Source organism: Pygoscelis adeliae, unplaced genomic scaffold (genome assembly GCF_000699105.1).
Source record: "Pygoscelis adeliae isolate BGI_AS28 unplaced genomic scaffold, ASM69910v1 Scaffold78, whole genome shotgun sequence".
Lineage (NCBI taxonomy): Eukaryota > Metazoa > Chordata > Aves > Sphenisciformes > Spheniscidae > Pygoscelis > Pygoscelis adeliae.
Genome location: NW_008825409.1, coordinates 4,487,663 through 4,504,130, shown reverse-complemented (window position 1 = coordinate 4,504,130; position 16,468 = coordinate 4,487,663).

Here is a 16,468-nt window from a genome sequence, read left to right as displayed (position 1 = left end):
ACCCACACACAAACTAGACCTGCATGTCAGCTACTCTTGCTGTCCAATTAATAAAATGGTATTCTTGTTTGTAGAGGCTAGCCATGTTAGCCTATACATTAGTATTCAGGACGCCATTCCCCTCAGGCTGAAATATGCTGTGTGCAGATGGCATCCGAAAGCGGTACGTGCATTTTCAGCCCCAGGGTTGGGGACAGTGGCCGTCACTCCACCAGGGATCAAGTAGATTGTCCGGGTGAAACAGACACCACTGTGGAGCAAAAGGCCCTCACATTTTAAAGCTACTCTGTGGACTTCAGTGATGTTGGAGTAGGATTTCATCTTGTGCTGCCACTCTCTGGGGTGGGGCGCCTTTCTCCCTAATGTGCCGGTCAGACTTAAGACATGGTCAGAGGAAAGCCACAGAGCAAGTGATAAATCAAAGAAAAATCTTGTTACTGACCTGTTTTCTACCAACCTGGATGAAACATGTATGTATGTTCCCAGTTTTAAAGAGAGTCAAGTGGCTGATTTCCACTTCTGCTATTCAGGATCTGTGACCACCTCTGTTAGTGGCAGAGGGCTGGCAAAGCCACAGGAAGATTTGCGAACAGGCCACATCCACGGATTTTTGACATTCCTATGATATATTTAGGGAAAAGAAAAATGCTTCACACTTTTGCTTCAAATTCTTCCCTAAAACTCTTCCTACACAACTTTGGATGACTACAAAACAGGCAGTAGTAGCTGGGTGTGGTTGTCGGCATGCACTGGACCTGCCTGGATACAGCGTTAACACATGAACACCATTGTATGTATCTGTGATTAAAGTGCTCTGGCACCCACATCCACCTTGTCTCTGCACTATCTAGTTGGCGTTAAGCAGCAGCAACGGGCTGTGAGCCTTCTGGCAACATTGCTGCTGGTTGAGGTGACTAAAGTCACCTTATGCTACCCCAGTGCTGCCTCGCCTGCACTGGGTGCACAAGGGGCCCTGGGTTGCAAAGGGGAATGGGTTGTACTGTATGTGTTTCAGAGGTGTCTTGGCCTGTCAATATCCATGCCACGGGGGATAGGCATGTTATGAACAGAGTTTGGGAAATGGATGTGTTTTCAACAGCAGTTGAAATGGGCTGAATTATGCCCATCACAGCTTTGTTGTGTTTACACAGTGTCAAGGGAAACTAAGATCTTGGTCTTCAGCTGCGTCTCGTCAGATTGAGACAAACAACAAAAACTGCATAAGATAATAAAGTTGTAATTTGTAGTCTCTGTGTACAATTCCCTAGAAGTGAGGACTACACTTTCTGTGCTTCATGGCATGCTGCCTAACTTGTTTCATCCTCAAGGGTGAGGGGGTGAAGTTGAAGTTCTTTTTTTAACACATTGGCAGTCCCTCCTAAAGCTCAACATCAATCTCTCAAAGATTTTTCTTTGTTTTAGTTTTGTTGAAATGTCTGTCAAATTATTAGCTATTTTCTGCAACCAAACGTTAAAAAAAAACACCAAAAGCAACTTCACCTTCAGAAAACTAAAAGCTTTCAACATTTTCTTTGCATCACAACCCCCCCACTACCTTTGCTTCAGACAAAATAAAACAAACTCCATTTTTCAGTTGCACCATGTTGCCAGAAGTAACTAGTTCTGCAAACATTTTTGCAGTTGACCAAAGAAATACATGCTGACTAACTGCACTCTTAAGAGATTGCCTAAATATCACAGGAAGGTCTGTGGCAGAGTTGGAACAGAAGTGTAAAGTTCTGGCTGTAATTCCCACTTGTCCCTTTATCAAAAAAAGAAAAAAAAAAACCACAAACCACCAAGCTCTCATTCCCCTGGATATGAATCTTTTGCTTGTTATTTTTGCAGCTCTTCTTATTTCAGCTGTTTTGGAGGCTGCATGACTTTTTGTTGGATGAACTTTGCAGATTCAGGTCTGGGGGTTTTTTCAAAAGTACTTTTCCTAGTTGTTACATATTCTCTAAAGTAATACGTTCAAGGAAGAAACAGCCTCTGAAAGCTCTTTTGCAATGTGATTGAAATACTTTCACTCATTAAAACGTTTTGCCTTGTGAGTGAAGGAAATGTTTGGTACAGTTTTCTGTTATATTTATATATTTTATTTGATTTTAATGCTTGGGATAGATACCATTTTTATGCTTTGTTTCCTAGCTTTTCCAAGAAATTAAAAAAAATAAAATATAAAGTGTAAATTTGCTTCAGCCTACTTTATTACATCCTGAAAGAAAAAAAGCCAGCTATTAATGGACAAAACAGTCAATCAGACTACCTGTGGTGCAAAGTATTACAATGACAGAATACAGTTCTTGGCGATTAGTTTGTGCCCATCTTCTGACTGAACACAATGAAGCTGCTCTTATAATAGAGATAACATTATCAGGTGAGCTTCATGGATATGCATTGTTACATATTTTCTAAAATTATTTATTTCTTTCTATGGGCTTTGTGGCAATCTGGATATTCTGGAGTTTGGTTTGGTTTGATTTTGATTTGTTTTGATTAGTTTGTCATCGCTAGTGGAAAGTATGAAGTTAGAAACAGGTTTCAGGGAGTTACAATCGCATTCGTCTTTTCTCCCTTTCGTTAAGTGTTAATGTGACTCATCCTTATAGTTACAGAGAGAAGACCAGCAAGGCCTGGACATCCCCCAGTGCAGCCAAGGGAGGGAGCATGAGCAGGGACTGGCTGCCTGCTTGCTTCAGTGGAAAAGCACAAGGAATGCAAATTCTTGAGAGTTACAAGCAGGTGCTGGCAGGGCAGATACATGGAAGGTGCAATATTGGGTACCTGGCAGAGGAAAAATCATTGAGGTCATGATAGAAATGTTATACTTAGGAACATCATGGGAAAACACTGGACTCCACTGTTGAGGAATTTTTATTGTACCCCTTGAGGAGAATTAAACAAATGTTTGTGCTTAATTATAAAAAAAATATATTAATGAACAATGCATTGGACAGAATTCTATGACCATAAGCAATTCTACAAGGAGCCTGCAAAGATGTGTCATGAGCCGATTCCTTACACAAACTTGAACCAGTACCAATTCTGAGAGATGTTGCATGGGGCATCTTAGCCCGGCCTTGGGTCCATCCCCCAGCCCAGCTCTGCTGACCAAAGGTATCCCCTGAGCTTGGTCCCCTGAGTGCTCCCTTTCCAGGATGGCTCCAAGGCAATGCTGAGGCTGTTTCTTATCTCATCACCAAGGGAAACTTCACTCCCTTGCAAGGAGTCCTTCTGTCTCTGGCACCCCTGCTTCCAGCCATTTTAACCCCTTCTGCAGTTGGGCTGTCTTGCCCTCCATGCCAGATCATTCCTCAGTCACAAATTAGAACTGCTGAGCAGTTACAATTTGAATTTCCCCTTCACCGTGTAAATGCAACTGTAGGGTTTCCAGGCCACTGACTGAGGGGAATAAAGCAGCTTATACTTTCTCAGGTATTGAATACAAACTCTGGGTGGGCCAGAATCTCGTGAGCTACTGCCCTTGCCAGAGAGCAGTACAGAGGCACATCACCACGGAAGAAGCCCTGAATGTGTTACCTCTGCCTCCACCGTTTTCTGTGTGTGAATGGGTGCAATATGCTGCAAGCAAGGGTGACACCGTGGCTGGCCAAAGGGAGAAGGAAGAAGAGTCCACTCCTCCAGGGGAGTGTGCAGGGAGTGATGGCATTGCTCTGTTCAGCCAGACGTACACGGCCCCATTCATACCGCCATACAGATATACCAGATAAAGTAGCCATCTGATTCTCACTGCCAGTGGCTACAAGTGCACCTCTGTAGCCCTGCTTAGCCTCAAATATAGCACCAAAAGCCCTGTTCACACTCCAGGAAAAGAGCATTTTTGAGCAGAGATTTGAGACATACTTATGTCTCAAAAAAGGGACGTAATTTTGGTAGAAACCATTTTTTCCCTCATAAATGTGACTATGGGGTTCACTCGTGAATGTCTCTGCTCCAGGGAGCATTCTTTCCTACAACTCACCCCAGAAATTCCTCTTACAATCAGTCTGATGGGAAGCGGTGAAGGTGTATGGGTACACCCAACTGACTCCCCTGTCAGACTAAAATGATGACAGGTGCCGCTTGGATTTGATCCCAGGTGCTGAGCAGGTGGATCACAAGTAAATCACTGCATTCGTCTCCTTCACAGCTCAATAGTTCACTATGACTCTGTATGGAGACAAAATATCCCACAATTTCAAAATGCTGTTCTGAAGATGGCACTCGTAATAGAAACTCTGTAGTCATCAGAAAAAAAACCCAAACAACAATACCAATAGTTATCTGGAACAGCGCAAATCCCAGCAACTAGGGATTCAACTACAGTATCTAATGCCTTCCAATGTGACCTGGACTTGCGCTATACTCTTGTGGTATGGGAATAAGGAGCTTAATCCTTAAACTTGCTGAGCATCTACTGAGAAGTGCTGAGTACTCAGTATTTACTGACTTCTGTAGGAATATATGCTAACACGCAAATCTATACAATAGATTTCTGATGATGCAATATAATTTAGCATAAGATGGTTTCTATATCATGCAGCACTTTAATGATGATGATTCTGCCTTGCTTACTCTGTCCCTTGAGTTCTGTCTCATTTTGTACTGAACAAAATAATCTACTAGTAAAAGTTGATTTTTTCTGTGGGACAAAAGTAAATGGAACAACATTGTTAAAAACAATGAACACATGTAATTAACTTCCGTGTGGCTAGGCATTTGACTTTGGATCTCTCAGTCAATAATTTTTGCCAAAAGACAAGATTGAGTAGATATGGAGATAATTTTAAAAATATAACTCCCCTTTGAGTAATGAGAGAATTGATCTTTGATATGAGAGAAAACACAATATTATGAATTATGTGCCTGGATAAAAGAATATTTGGTTTTCATGCTATGCAAATTATAATTCCCTTTCTTTAAGTTTAGCTTTCTGTTTTGTAATTCCTATATTAATGTTTTCTTAATCATTCTTTTAAGGAGTTCTCTTTTGTATATTTGCCTTGCATGTGATGCAACAAGTCTCCCTGATTCCCTGCTTCCTTCTTTCCTTCTCTATGGCTATACTTAAATGCTGGTGTTCTGAAATAGATTTTTATAATTACAAAATGGTGAAGACCATTTTTTTTTTCTGGCCTGAAAGCAGAGAGTTCTTTAGGTTGGTAAGTGAGGCAAGCCATTGAAACTTAGTTAGCTTGAAGCAGGAAGAAAACATGCTTTGGGTTGACCTTTGACTGACATAAGGGAAGAATCAAGCAATCTTTAATATAATCATAAGATTCTTATAGGAGAAGTAATGTGCCAGACTGATTTTTTAAAATATTTGTTGCTTCTTTTTCCCCTGGAGACAGCCATAGACCCACAGCAGAGTTTCTGCTTATCCTAAATAAATGTTAAGTGCTTTACCTTTGAAATCTGAGTGTTACTTTAATCTGAGAGAGTGATTTTTTTTTTTTTTGAGATTTCATTTTATTTTGCCTTTAACTGAAGGAGAGAAAACCCAGAACTTTTCAGCTGACTGTAGTTGTTATATCAGCAACCTGTTAACCAATCTTTAAAGAAAACATGGAACTGTGGCAGAATTCTAGTTTTATGTTATATTGCACGGCAACTATAAACAGGACTGTGTTAATGTTTATTGTCTGGTTTGTGGTGTATTTAATTGCTTGTTAGCATTACAGAATGTGTCGTATATGTGCACATGAACTGCTGACTTAGATAGATATAAAAGTGTAAGATATTGGAGGGATGCTTTTGCTATTTTTGCTCCTTCCTTCACCCTACTAAAAAATTATAAGGTTGCCCCACAGGCTGAAATCTTCATGTAGCTGTCACACGGTCCTTTCTGTGAGCTGAAAGAAGTGGGAGCTGCAGGAATGGTTCACCAGTGGTAATGACCAGGGCTCCCAGGGACTCAGTTTTGGGCTGGCATTCAGACCAGTAAACTGCCAGCTGTGACTTGGTAATGTCAAACTCAAGGAACTCCTCGCTGCACCCTCTGCAGTTAATGGGGCTCTGGCGTGAATCTGCTGCCTTGTCGCTGGCACCATCGGTGTGAGTGACAGCCACATGAGCCATAGGTGAGCCACTACTATGTCACGCACGCAGGACTGCCGCCATTGCTTCTGCAGAGTGAGCAGAGGGGTCACGGGAAATGCCCACGTCTGCCAGGAATGACCTTTTCGGTGAGCGCATGAGGAGGACCTCCTCTACAAGGCAGAATGTGCAGGCCAGGAATATATGAAGGCTGAGACTGGCAGCTTACAGACAGCATGTGTTTGATGCAGAGTGAACAGGTGTTTCACCAGGCTGCAAGAAAGACGCTATAATCCCTGCTTGCTCTCTGTTCCTCACCAGTCTTCACCCTGTTCATAAAATATTAGCCACTTCTTACTCGATGGAAAATGATTATTCACTTCCAAACCTACATCTTGTCTGCTTCCTCCCTTTTCCCCCCTATCTTCATTGTTTTCTTCTTTTCTTTTCCTCTACCTGTTCTCTCCAGCTTCAAAATCCCTTTCCAAACACAGAAAGCTCAGAAGGAGTAATTGCAAAGTATTTCTAGGGAATTCTTCTCTTTCTATATGAAATTCTAAAATTTCATATAAATTTAATTATACTGATGAATAGCCTCTTCTTTCTTGACCAGATTGTCCCAGGCCACTTCTTTTCCATTTTGTATCTGCACAGCTGTCAGCCACTGCTATAGTCCTTCTGGGCAATATAATGAGTCAGTATCAAAACTTCCATTCTGTTTAGAGGGATTCCTCATGAAATAAACCATCCCTTAGAAAGCTCTACTTAGAGCAGTGTGACTTCACTGCCATCTCCAAGTAGAGTGAGCAAGAACCAGTTTAGAGCTCATCAGTGAAAGCTGGTTACCACTTACAGTCATAGAGGGATTTTTGCTAAACGGAGCTGTTTTTCTGCATTTCAGAAAGAGTTCCAATGTTACCAAAAAGTTCCCAGTTTTCCTTCTAGTTATCTGACAGGTAAATTCCAAGGGGGGGGCGGGGGAGGGGAACCTAAACTAGCCTTTTTTTAGGATATGTCATTAAAAATATGATTTTAGATTAAAAGAGTTCTTTGCTATAATATTTTTGTGAAAGAAATGCAGAAGGAGAAGGCTAGGGGCATCTGTTAAGCAAAAATGGAAGGAAGTGAAGCTGTATTTGGGTGCACAAAGATGTGGAATTTTCAGGACAGTAGCAGGGTTTTTCACATTGTTTCAAGAAGCTGTAAGTTTGAAAATAGATGTTCAGTGGAGAAAATAAAGTTATTCATTAATATGCCAAGAACTTCGGTGTACTTCTGTATTCCCTCTGTTTTCTTAGAGCTCTCTCTGATTTATAATAGCAGAATAGATATAACACCTTTTAACTTAAATATGCAGCCCCACTTCCTAAATTAGAAGAAAGAAAGACTATAAGCAGGTGAATAGTTTGAGTGACTTCAGATTTCAAAATTATTTATCTGAATTATTCACTGAAGACTTGATGACTAGAGAGGTCAATTCCTTTCAACTTAGTTTCTGTAGAGAACAGCTGTGGGTTTGTTTGATAAAAAAAGGAACAGTTTACAAATTCTTCTCTATAAAAAAAAAAAATGATAAACTCACAATGGTTTTTAGTCAGGAAGAATAGTTTGGCTGTGCTTTTCATAGCCTTCAAACACAGTTCACAATTATTACTTTATCACTACTCCCTTCTCATAAGGCTATATCCTTCAGTCACTATAATTCAACTAGAAGTAGGACTGAGGCAGGAAAGGGAAGAAGAAAGTAGGAGAAAGGAAAGCAAGGAAACCTAGCACTTATAAGATTCAATAAAATGTTGGCACATAAGTAGTTCCAGATCTTGTGGGGTTGAGTATTAACTGGTATGGTATAATTATTTTTTTTACTTTCCCTAATAGACTGCTCCAATAAGACAAAAAACCAACCAAACAAAATGCAACTTTATAAAATGGAAAAAGTTAAATTAATTAAAAAAAAAGAGTTTCTTTTTTCAGACAAAACACTAGGGAGTTTGCATCTTTCTGGGCAATACAAGAGACACAAACAAGAAATTCTCCTTACAAAACCAATTTATCCATGGCCAAATTCAAGCAACATTTTTACCCCTGTCTTCACATCATCAGGTTCCAAGAGTCACTATTTTCCTAGCTAATAGAGGAAAGCTAAAGATTAGAAAGGACAGACATAGTTGTGACGGTGTGCTCCCCCGCCCAACCTGACCTTTATCTCCTGTAACCCTACTTAAGTGATAACTACCACGGGCAGTTGTTAATGGATGCTGATGGTGATAGCTTTGTCCATTAACGAAGTGGATTCGGGAGCCAGATAACAACACAATAGCCCTTGGTTATTGTGAGAAATACGCCCACCTAACCACAGTTATCAGTATGTAAATATGACTATGAGTCAATCATCTTACCCCTATAAATGGTGAGCAGCCCAAAAGCCCTTTGAGCTCTCCTGCACGGCAGTGGGCTGCATGCCAGGATCTCCCCTTGAGTAGGGATGCCTCTCAAGGGGAGATCTTACTCCTCGAGGTTGAGAGATTCCTTGCCGCAACAGATCCTCGGTAAGTGACTAATAGCATGCTAAACTTTGAAATCTTAGCTAAGTGATATAAAGGATTGATTGCACATATATGATCCTTTAGACATAAACCGTTGACCAAGACTGGACTAAGATTGGATCCAGCCGCACCTAAACTCCTCTCTGAGAAGTTTAGAAAGCAAGGGGATCCTTTCTGAACCTCATGACTCAACGGGAGAGTCTTCCTGACAGTTTTGTCTGACCCTGTCCTCTATGCAGTAGATAATCAAGTGTACCTTGCCATCGAATCTTGTTCACTGTTGCATTTACCATTGAACTTTGTTAATTCATGCTTTAACTCACTGTTTTCTGTCAATAAAGTATTGTTGCTTCTCTCTTACGAGTGAAGTGCAGTCTCACTCCATCTGCGACAATAGTCCACACCTTGCAAGATGCCTTGTTTCTTTCCCTTAATGGCATGTTGAATTGAACATGAGGATGACTTCTTTGGCAGAGCTCAGCACCAGTTGAGTACATTAATTTTGCCTCTAAAAGAGTGTGCCCTTCGGCATTCAGTCTTTCATGGCTAGGCTTGCTATCTGTGAGTTAGGAGGTTCATCCAAGTTAGCATCTCTCTTTGTAGGTGGTGGCTTACAGACAATGAGAACAGAGCTTAACTGCTAGGTGAGAATTTTTTGTAGACCTTAATGTTGTTATTCCTGGAAGACAGAGGTTGGAAGTGTCAGTTTATTCTGAATACCTAATCATACCTGCTAGTGTAACAGGTTGTATGTTACGAGGTCAACGTATTATTATAGAAATGGATTTTTACTCCACTGACATAGTAGGTCTGTGCTATGGGAGAATGAACGATAAACAGAAAAATGACTGAGGCCAGAACTTCAAGAGCTGGAAATGTAGCTGTGGGGAGCATGAGAGGCTGAAAGACAAGCACAGCACAATGAGAGCAAAGCAAGGGGCCAGAGCAAGAGCCCTGCACTCACAGTGAACAAGATTGGGGTAAATTAGCTTTCCCCAGGGAGGGAAAGGATAGGGCTATTGCAGAAAGTGACACAATACATCTGTAAAGAGGTCTTGGAGGAAATCAGAGATTGCTTCAGTCCCCCTCTCCCTCCACCTATATGATAACCAGATGATGAGAGTGTCATTCATCTTACTGAATGAAGGTGTCTGGATTGCAGTTCTCTGCATTTTATCAAGTCACCCAAGGCCCCTTTGGAGCACTAAGACCCAGTCAGTGGTGTCTAGAGCACACTTCATCTCATCCTGACGCAGAGATCTACATTGTTCAAAAGAACAGCACCCTCACAGTGGGCTTTGCTCTCTCTCTCCAGACTGTGGAACAAGCCTCAGCTGATTTATGCCTGCACTTTAGCCAATTAAAATTAAGTGAGAGAAATGGTACCCAAAATGACCAACTGGAAATGCCTCACAAAAAGTTGTATTCTGCCTAACATGTTTATCCATATTGCAAATTCAAACCTGCATACTCTTTCATTGCTTTTCAACACTTTGTTTAGATTGAAGGTGAGGTAAGCACAATTACACTTTCTATAGCCAGTTCCAGCTCTGAGGAAAACATCCTTAAACCTCTTTTTTTAACACCCTCAGGGCTTCTTTGAACTTTTTTGTCTTATAATAGACTTCTGTGGGCACTAACATTGCCATAGGAGAGGTGGGATATTGTGCACTGCTGTCTCTTGAAACACCTCCTCAGCTCTGGCCCATACAAAAATGCCTCCTATGACAGGGTCAGAGCCAGTGTCAGAGCGGGAAACATAGTTATGGAAAAAACACATCCCAATTTCACACAGACATTTTGCTGGAATAATTCATGTCTCATTTCCACCGCCAGAGTGACAGAAAGAGCTGTATCATCTACAATATAAAAGCAGGGCAATGTCAACTTCCTACCTTGTTCTTGTTCCTATGGGAAAAGTGATAAATGCACTCTGCTTTTCTTTGTTCACCTCATGACACTCTGCTTGTAGTGGTATTAAACATATTCTTTTGTGATATTTAAGGATGATTCGCAGCTAAGCCCTCCAAAGTTTCTACAGATGTGTCATCAGATTTAAAGTATAGACTCCAGAATTATGACATGACACAGTCTCTCATTAGTTATGGATTTGTAATTATGCAATATTTTTGTATCTTTGTCAGGCAGCGCCGTGGTATTTAGTTTTGCTTTTGCTTTGTTTTTATTATTATCTTTTACTTATTTTGCAGTTGAACTCTGCATCTGAGACAGCATCTCTATCTAAAATGTCATACCCCTAGCAATTACTTTTAAGTGTTTAGTGTTTTACCTTACCTTGAGGTTAAAAAACATTTTTTTCTCTTAAGCAATACATAATTATATATTGCTCACAATGATTGATGGTTTATTGAGTGCAGGATCATGAAATAGTACCCTGAATATAACAACAAAGCAAGTCCCACCAAGTCTCAAGGTTTCAGGAGCTGTCACACAGATCAGTCATTTTGTATTATAATAATAAAGGCCTCCCAAAATGATTTAAACAATAGTAAAAGAAAATTGATCCTTCACTTGCAGAGTGGAGGCAACTTGATCACCATAATTGTGGGAGAGGCAATAAGATATCACAAGGGAAAATAATCTCAAGACATTTCAAATTTCTTCTACTCATTTGTTGGACCTTTTTTTAAAGTTATTTGATATGATCTCTAAGTAAGAGCAGTTCTATAAAACGAAGTAAAGCTATGTATACATCAAACCCTTAGGAAGATGTCCCTTTTCAGAACTTCTTCAAAGGGGAGAACTTTGAGCATGCAGTAGCTGCAGATGTATGGCTGTACCTTTTCACCTCAGGAGTGTACACACAAGGAACAGGATGGCATACTGAGCAAACAGCAAGCCTTACCTCTGATCAGGTTAGGTGATGATATCCCTTTTCACTGATAAGTTCAAAGGTCCTCCCAAACTGTCTAGCTTTGGGATAGAAATGATTTATTGTGGCAAACTTATCTACTCCACTGTTTTTGCAGCTGAGAGTCTCTTTCAGGCTAAATTCTGGGGAGGAACACCCCCCTGTATTTGCATATTCACAACGATATGCTGCAGGTTGAACAAGATCTCATTTTTAAAGAATATCAAAACTCTGAAAGAAAAAAAAATTGTTCTGGCCAATAATATTCATTGATGTTGCTGAAAGGTTGGCCAAGATCTTCTGAGATGCCAAGATAAGAGTCATTTTAAGAGTTTAGGTTTTTAGCACACAGATATCAGATGGGAATTATTTATATTATTACTGTGCAAAAACAGAGAGTGATAGGCATGTTGTAATTTTGTCAAAACGACAGATAAGATTAGGTGACCTTTCAGAAAAAAATACAAGAAAAGACATGCAAAATGAACATTTGCACTCCTTGCACAGACAATAGTGTTTAGCAAGCATGGTTGTGTATTCAACTTAAGCTAAGCTAGAACAGTCCACCAAAACGAACAGATCTGTTTTCTCTGATTTGCATGCAGAACAGCTATTCCATTTAATGAGACTCACTCACACAGAACTGTAGGAAATGAAAAACTAAATCAGCCCCCTTGACAAGCCTGGAGAATTAAAACTCAAACCTGCTAATATAAAGACAATACTATTATAAACTTTAAAATCACATTTTATAAACAAAAATATAGTACTGGAAACCAGAGCTAGATAAAACATTCCAGTGAAAATGCTTTTGACTTTTCTGAATAGAAAAGGTCAATTTTGAAGAAATAATTTTCTTTCTTTCCCCATTAGAATGTCACAGTTTTGATGTCCCTGGCCCAGGATGGAAAGTAAATTCAGCCATGTTATTGGCAATGACTAAAGAAATTGCTTTAAGCTCACACTCCACAGTATGCCACACAAGGAAAGTGGTTTGGGCAGGGTACAAAGCCTTAGAGCTCACCTGCTGCACAAGAGGAAGATCTTTGAAACATTTATGCTTTCAAATATTTGAAACATTTAGAAAGGAGAAAAATTTCTTGTTGCTCAGTTCCATCCCCAAATTTTTCACTGTTATGTCTATTACATAGTACAGTGATTGAAAAATATTTTTTTCATATATAATTGTATTGCCCATCATCAGCTGAAGTAGCTAAGCTGTGGACAATGACCTCTCTCTCTCCCAGTCTCCAAGAGCTCTAACTAATGGGAAAGATGCCAGTCTGACAGGGACACTTGTTTTCTAAAGAGGTGTGGAGGGGAAGCCTTTGCATTGGAAATCTTTGCTGATATGAGGAGGTCAGTCACCTCCTTCTCCACTCACTCTCACTATGGAAGAGATTGGGGAAGAAGCTTGGCAGAACTGAAGCAGACACAAGTGCCTTGAGTTATGTTGTGCAACATCTTTTTCCAGTAGAAGGAACCTAACACTACTGTGGCTGCTTTCATTGTCAGATGGCCTTAAATTAGGCACACTTCTGCATTACAACACAGCCAGAACGAGACACAGTGGGGCTGTTGGAGCAGAATTTCTCTGACCGCTACACAGTGATGATTTCATATGTTTTTCTTCATTCACATTTGCTTGATTTCATTGCTGTTGACACAAATAATATCTCCTTTAAGACAGGAAGTGAATCACTGTCAAAACTGTGAGCCATATTGCAGTGCTGCTTTACTTCGCAGTATTATGCACTTTGCTACGCATTACGCTTCCGTGGTTTCTCTGATGATGTTAGTATACACAGCCGTAGTGGAGCAGCAGGGAGCAATCGCACACAACACGCATCATGGCAGTGCAACGCACCCACCTCTCCACCACACTGTTGGTAGACGCACTGGAGAAAAGATCTAACACATGATCTTCTTCCAGTCCTGGGACTGCTCTACTCTGGCTTGTGGCTGCTGAGAATGATCAGCAGCAGAGGTAGGGCACTGCAGGTGGTGTCATTTTGAAAACATTTACAGAAAGATGGAAAAGCAAAATATCAATTGCAGTGTTTCTGTTCAGCTAGTAATGAACAATGCCTGTTGGGGAGATAATGTGTGTGGTCATTTGCATAAAGGTACTTACTGCCAGGCACTAATATGTACACTACCGCTTGAGTGAAATCATTTTTCTGCCTCATAAAAGAAGAACTACTTGTTGCTATGGTAGTACATAGAATCCAAAAACACAAGAGGCTGAAGTTATTAGAATTTAGATTAGTCTAATTTATTTTAAATTTAAGTCAGTTTTTTAGCCATGGTGTGGGAAAGAAGAAGTATTTGTGTGTACTGCAAAAATCCCCACAGAGACTGAAGCCAACAAGAACTTTTTCAATAGCTGGTTTGTGAATAGTGTTGTATCACAGTCCTTTCCACATAGATATTTGGCTGAAAATATTATTGCAGATTTTTAATGATTTTTCTGTAAGGAGTGAAAGGCCTGATTTTGTAATCAGGGTGGAATTTCCATTTGAAGCAATGGCAGCTGTGTGCATAGGCAAAATCTGACTTTGCCCTGCGACTGAATACAAAACAAACCATTTAAAAATAATATAATGTAGCTGATTATAAGTCTTTATTTATATTCAGACAGTGCTCTGAAGCCATCATGAGGATGTAAATCCTTCAAACGTGGATAGGCTTTACCCTGATACAAAATGGATGGAGAAGCAAAACTAAGGCTGATAGCTATGGTCTTCTGATCACAGCAGTCATACAGATCATTTGATTATGATCATCCTCTTAATTATTTCTCAATCACTTACATCAGTTTCAGATCTCCTGTCACAAATCACCCGATTTCTTGGGGCTTCACAAGTCACTTTGATCTGGCTGCCTAACATTTCTCTAAGGCATCTCTCACATTTGCAACTCAGGACTTTAGCCAGATAAAAATTTTTACACGTATATTTCCTGCCTTTCCTATTTTTCATCAGTCCTCCACCATCACTAGAGACAATTCAAATAAAAATATTGTACTATTTTTTCAGGACATCTGGTAAAGTTATATACTTCTCTTCACTTTTCTCCTCATGAAGGTTGCCATGAGTGAATAATAAGTTATTGTTTTCTGTTGTTTTACTGAAATAGCTCATTACGGGTACCATTCCCAGAAGACAACCTTCCCGATAATATTTCTACAAATATTAGTATTCAAAGCATCTTTCAATTTTGGCCTCACTGAATGTCCATGTACACAGAGCAGAAGCCAGTGAATAGCACTCAAATTACCTTGGTGATCAGTTACGTTCTGCACTTCTTGTGACATTTCTCAAAACGGCTTCATGACCCTAAAGGATCCTGGAGACAGTATACGAGTTTTCTGATAGTGTTAGAGTATGTTACAAATAAATTTAGAAACCCAATTACATTTTATTTGACATGGCAAAAGCTAGATAGCTGGCTTTAGGGTTAAAAACATCTAATGATCTTCTACAAATTCTAAACTATTACTTACTCGAATTATTGGTATTTCAAATTTACAGTATATGCTCCAATTCAACAAGATAGTTAAACACGTGTATAGTTTTAAACACTTGAGTAGTTCTTGCTGAACAGATTAAAATCACTTTGCAGTATTTGAATGCTTAAATATCTTTATGCATTGGGGTCTAAATTTACTGCTGAAGTATATAGGTTTTTCATAGTAATGCCTGCCTTTTAAAACTGTATTTTTAAGTGTTAAATACTGGGTTGTGACTCCAATCTGCTACTTGTATTTGGAACAAATACTTTGCCGTTCAAGCTGGTGTTTCTCATACTCTGTTCAATTGTGTTCAAAATGCTGCAGTTATTTTGTTTTAAAATTGCATCAGTGATACAAATACTGAGATTTAAAATTGCTAAAGATAATATTTACAGGTATAACTGAAATTATCTAAATTCATCATTTGCAGTTTTTTTCCTGATCACATGCTCTGCCATGATACCTTTTAATCAGCAAACATAAGGAATAATGTGTATGTGGTGGAGCAAACAAAATAAAAACTGGGCTTTTTTCACGCTGGAGTGTGGTGCAAGACCACAAAAGACATTTATTAGGAATGTGCTCTGGTGGTTCCACCTAATTCCCTACTGTACAACAAGCAACAAAACCCAAAAACTTGCAATAATGTATGAAGCAAGTTTTGTCTTGTGCTAAAATATTTTGAATTTGCAAAATTCTGTGTTCTTGTTCACTCATGACAAACTAAGGGAAAAACTAAGGTGAGTAAATGTGAATGTTAATTATTTAAGGTTGTGGTTTATATGAAAGCGATACCAACAATACAATCATACTTGTTCAAGATGCTGAGGAATGTTAGTGCCCATTAGCACATTTCTAACTAAATTCTCTCAAGTGCAATTAGTTGAATGTTTCCTTTTTTGGTCTTTTTAACCAAAAAACATTTACTGTAACCCAACTTTAGATGTAATAATAATTAAACATCCATTAATTTATTTAACTAATTATACTGTAATTACTTTTGTATGAAAATTTTGGAGAAAAATGTTATCTTTAGTCTTTGAGGCTTCTTGCGCCATTCTTTACGGCACCTTGGCCCAACAATAACCAATTCTGCAATTGGAATTTGGTAGCTACCTAAGAATTACTTTTCATATCCCATGAAACATAAGAGAATACTGGCAATTCTAGCTCACAATGGGATGAGATAAGGATATTTTTAATTTTTCAGTGACCCATTCCTCAAAATAAACAAAACAAAGGAAGAGAAGAAAAGAAAAAGAGGGATGGAGAACCACCATCCTCCAGGAATATTTCTATTGGAATTTGGTAGCTACCTAAGAATTACTTTTCATATCCCATGAAACATAAGAGAATACTGGCAATTCTAGCTCACAATGGGATGAGATAAGGATATTTTTAATTTTTCAGTGACCCATTCCTCAAAATAAACAAAACAAAGGAAGAGAAGAAAAGAAAAAGAGGGATGGAGAACCACCATCCTCCAGGAATATTTCT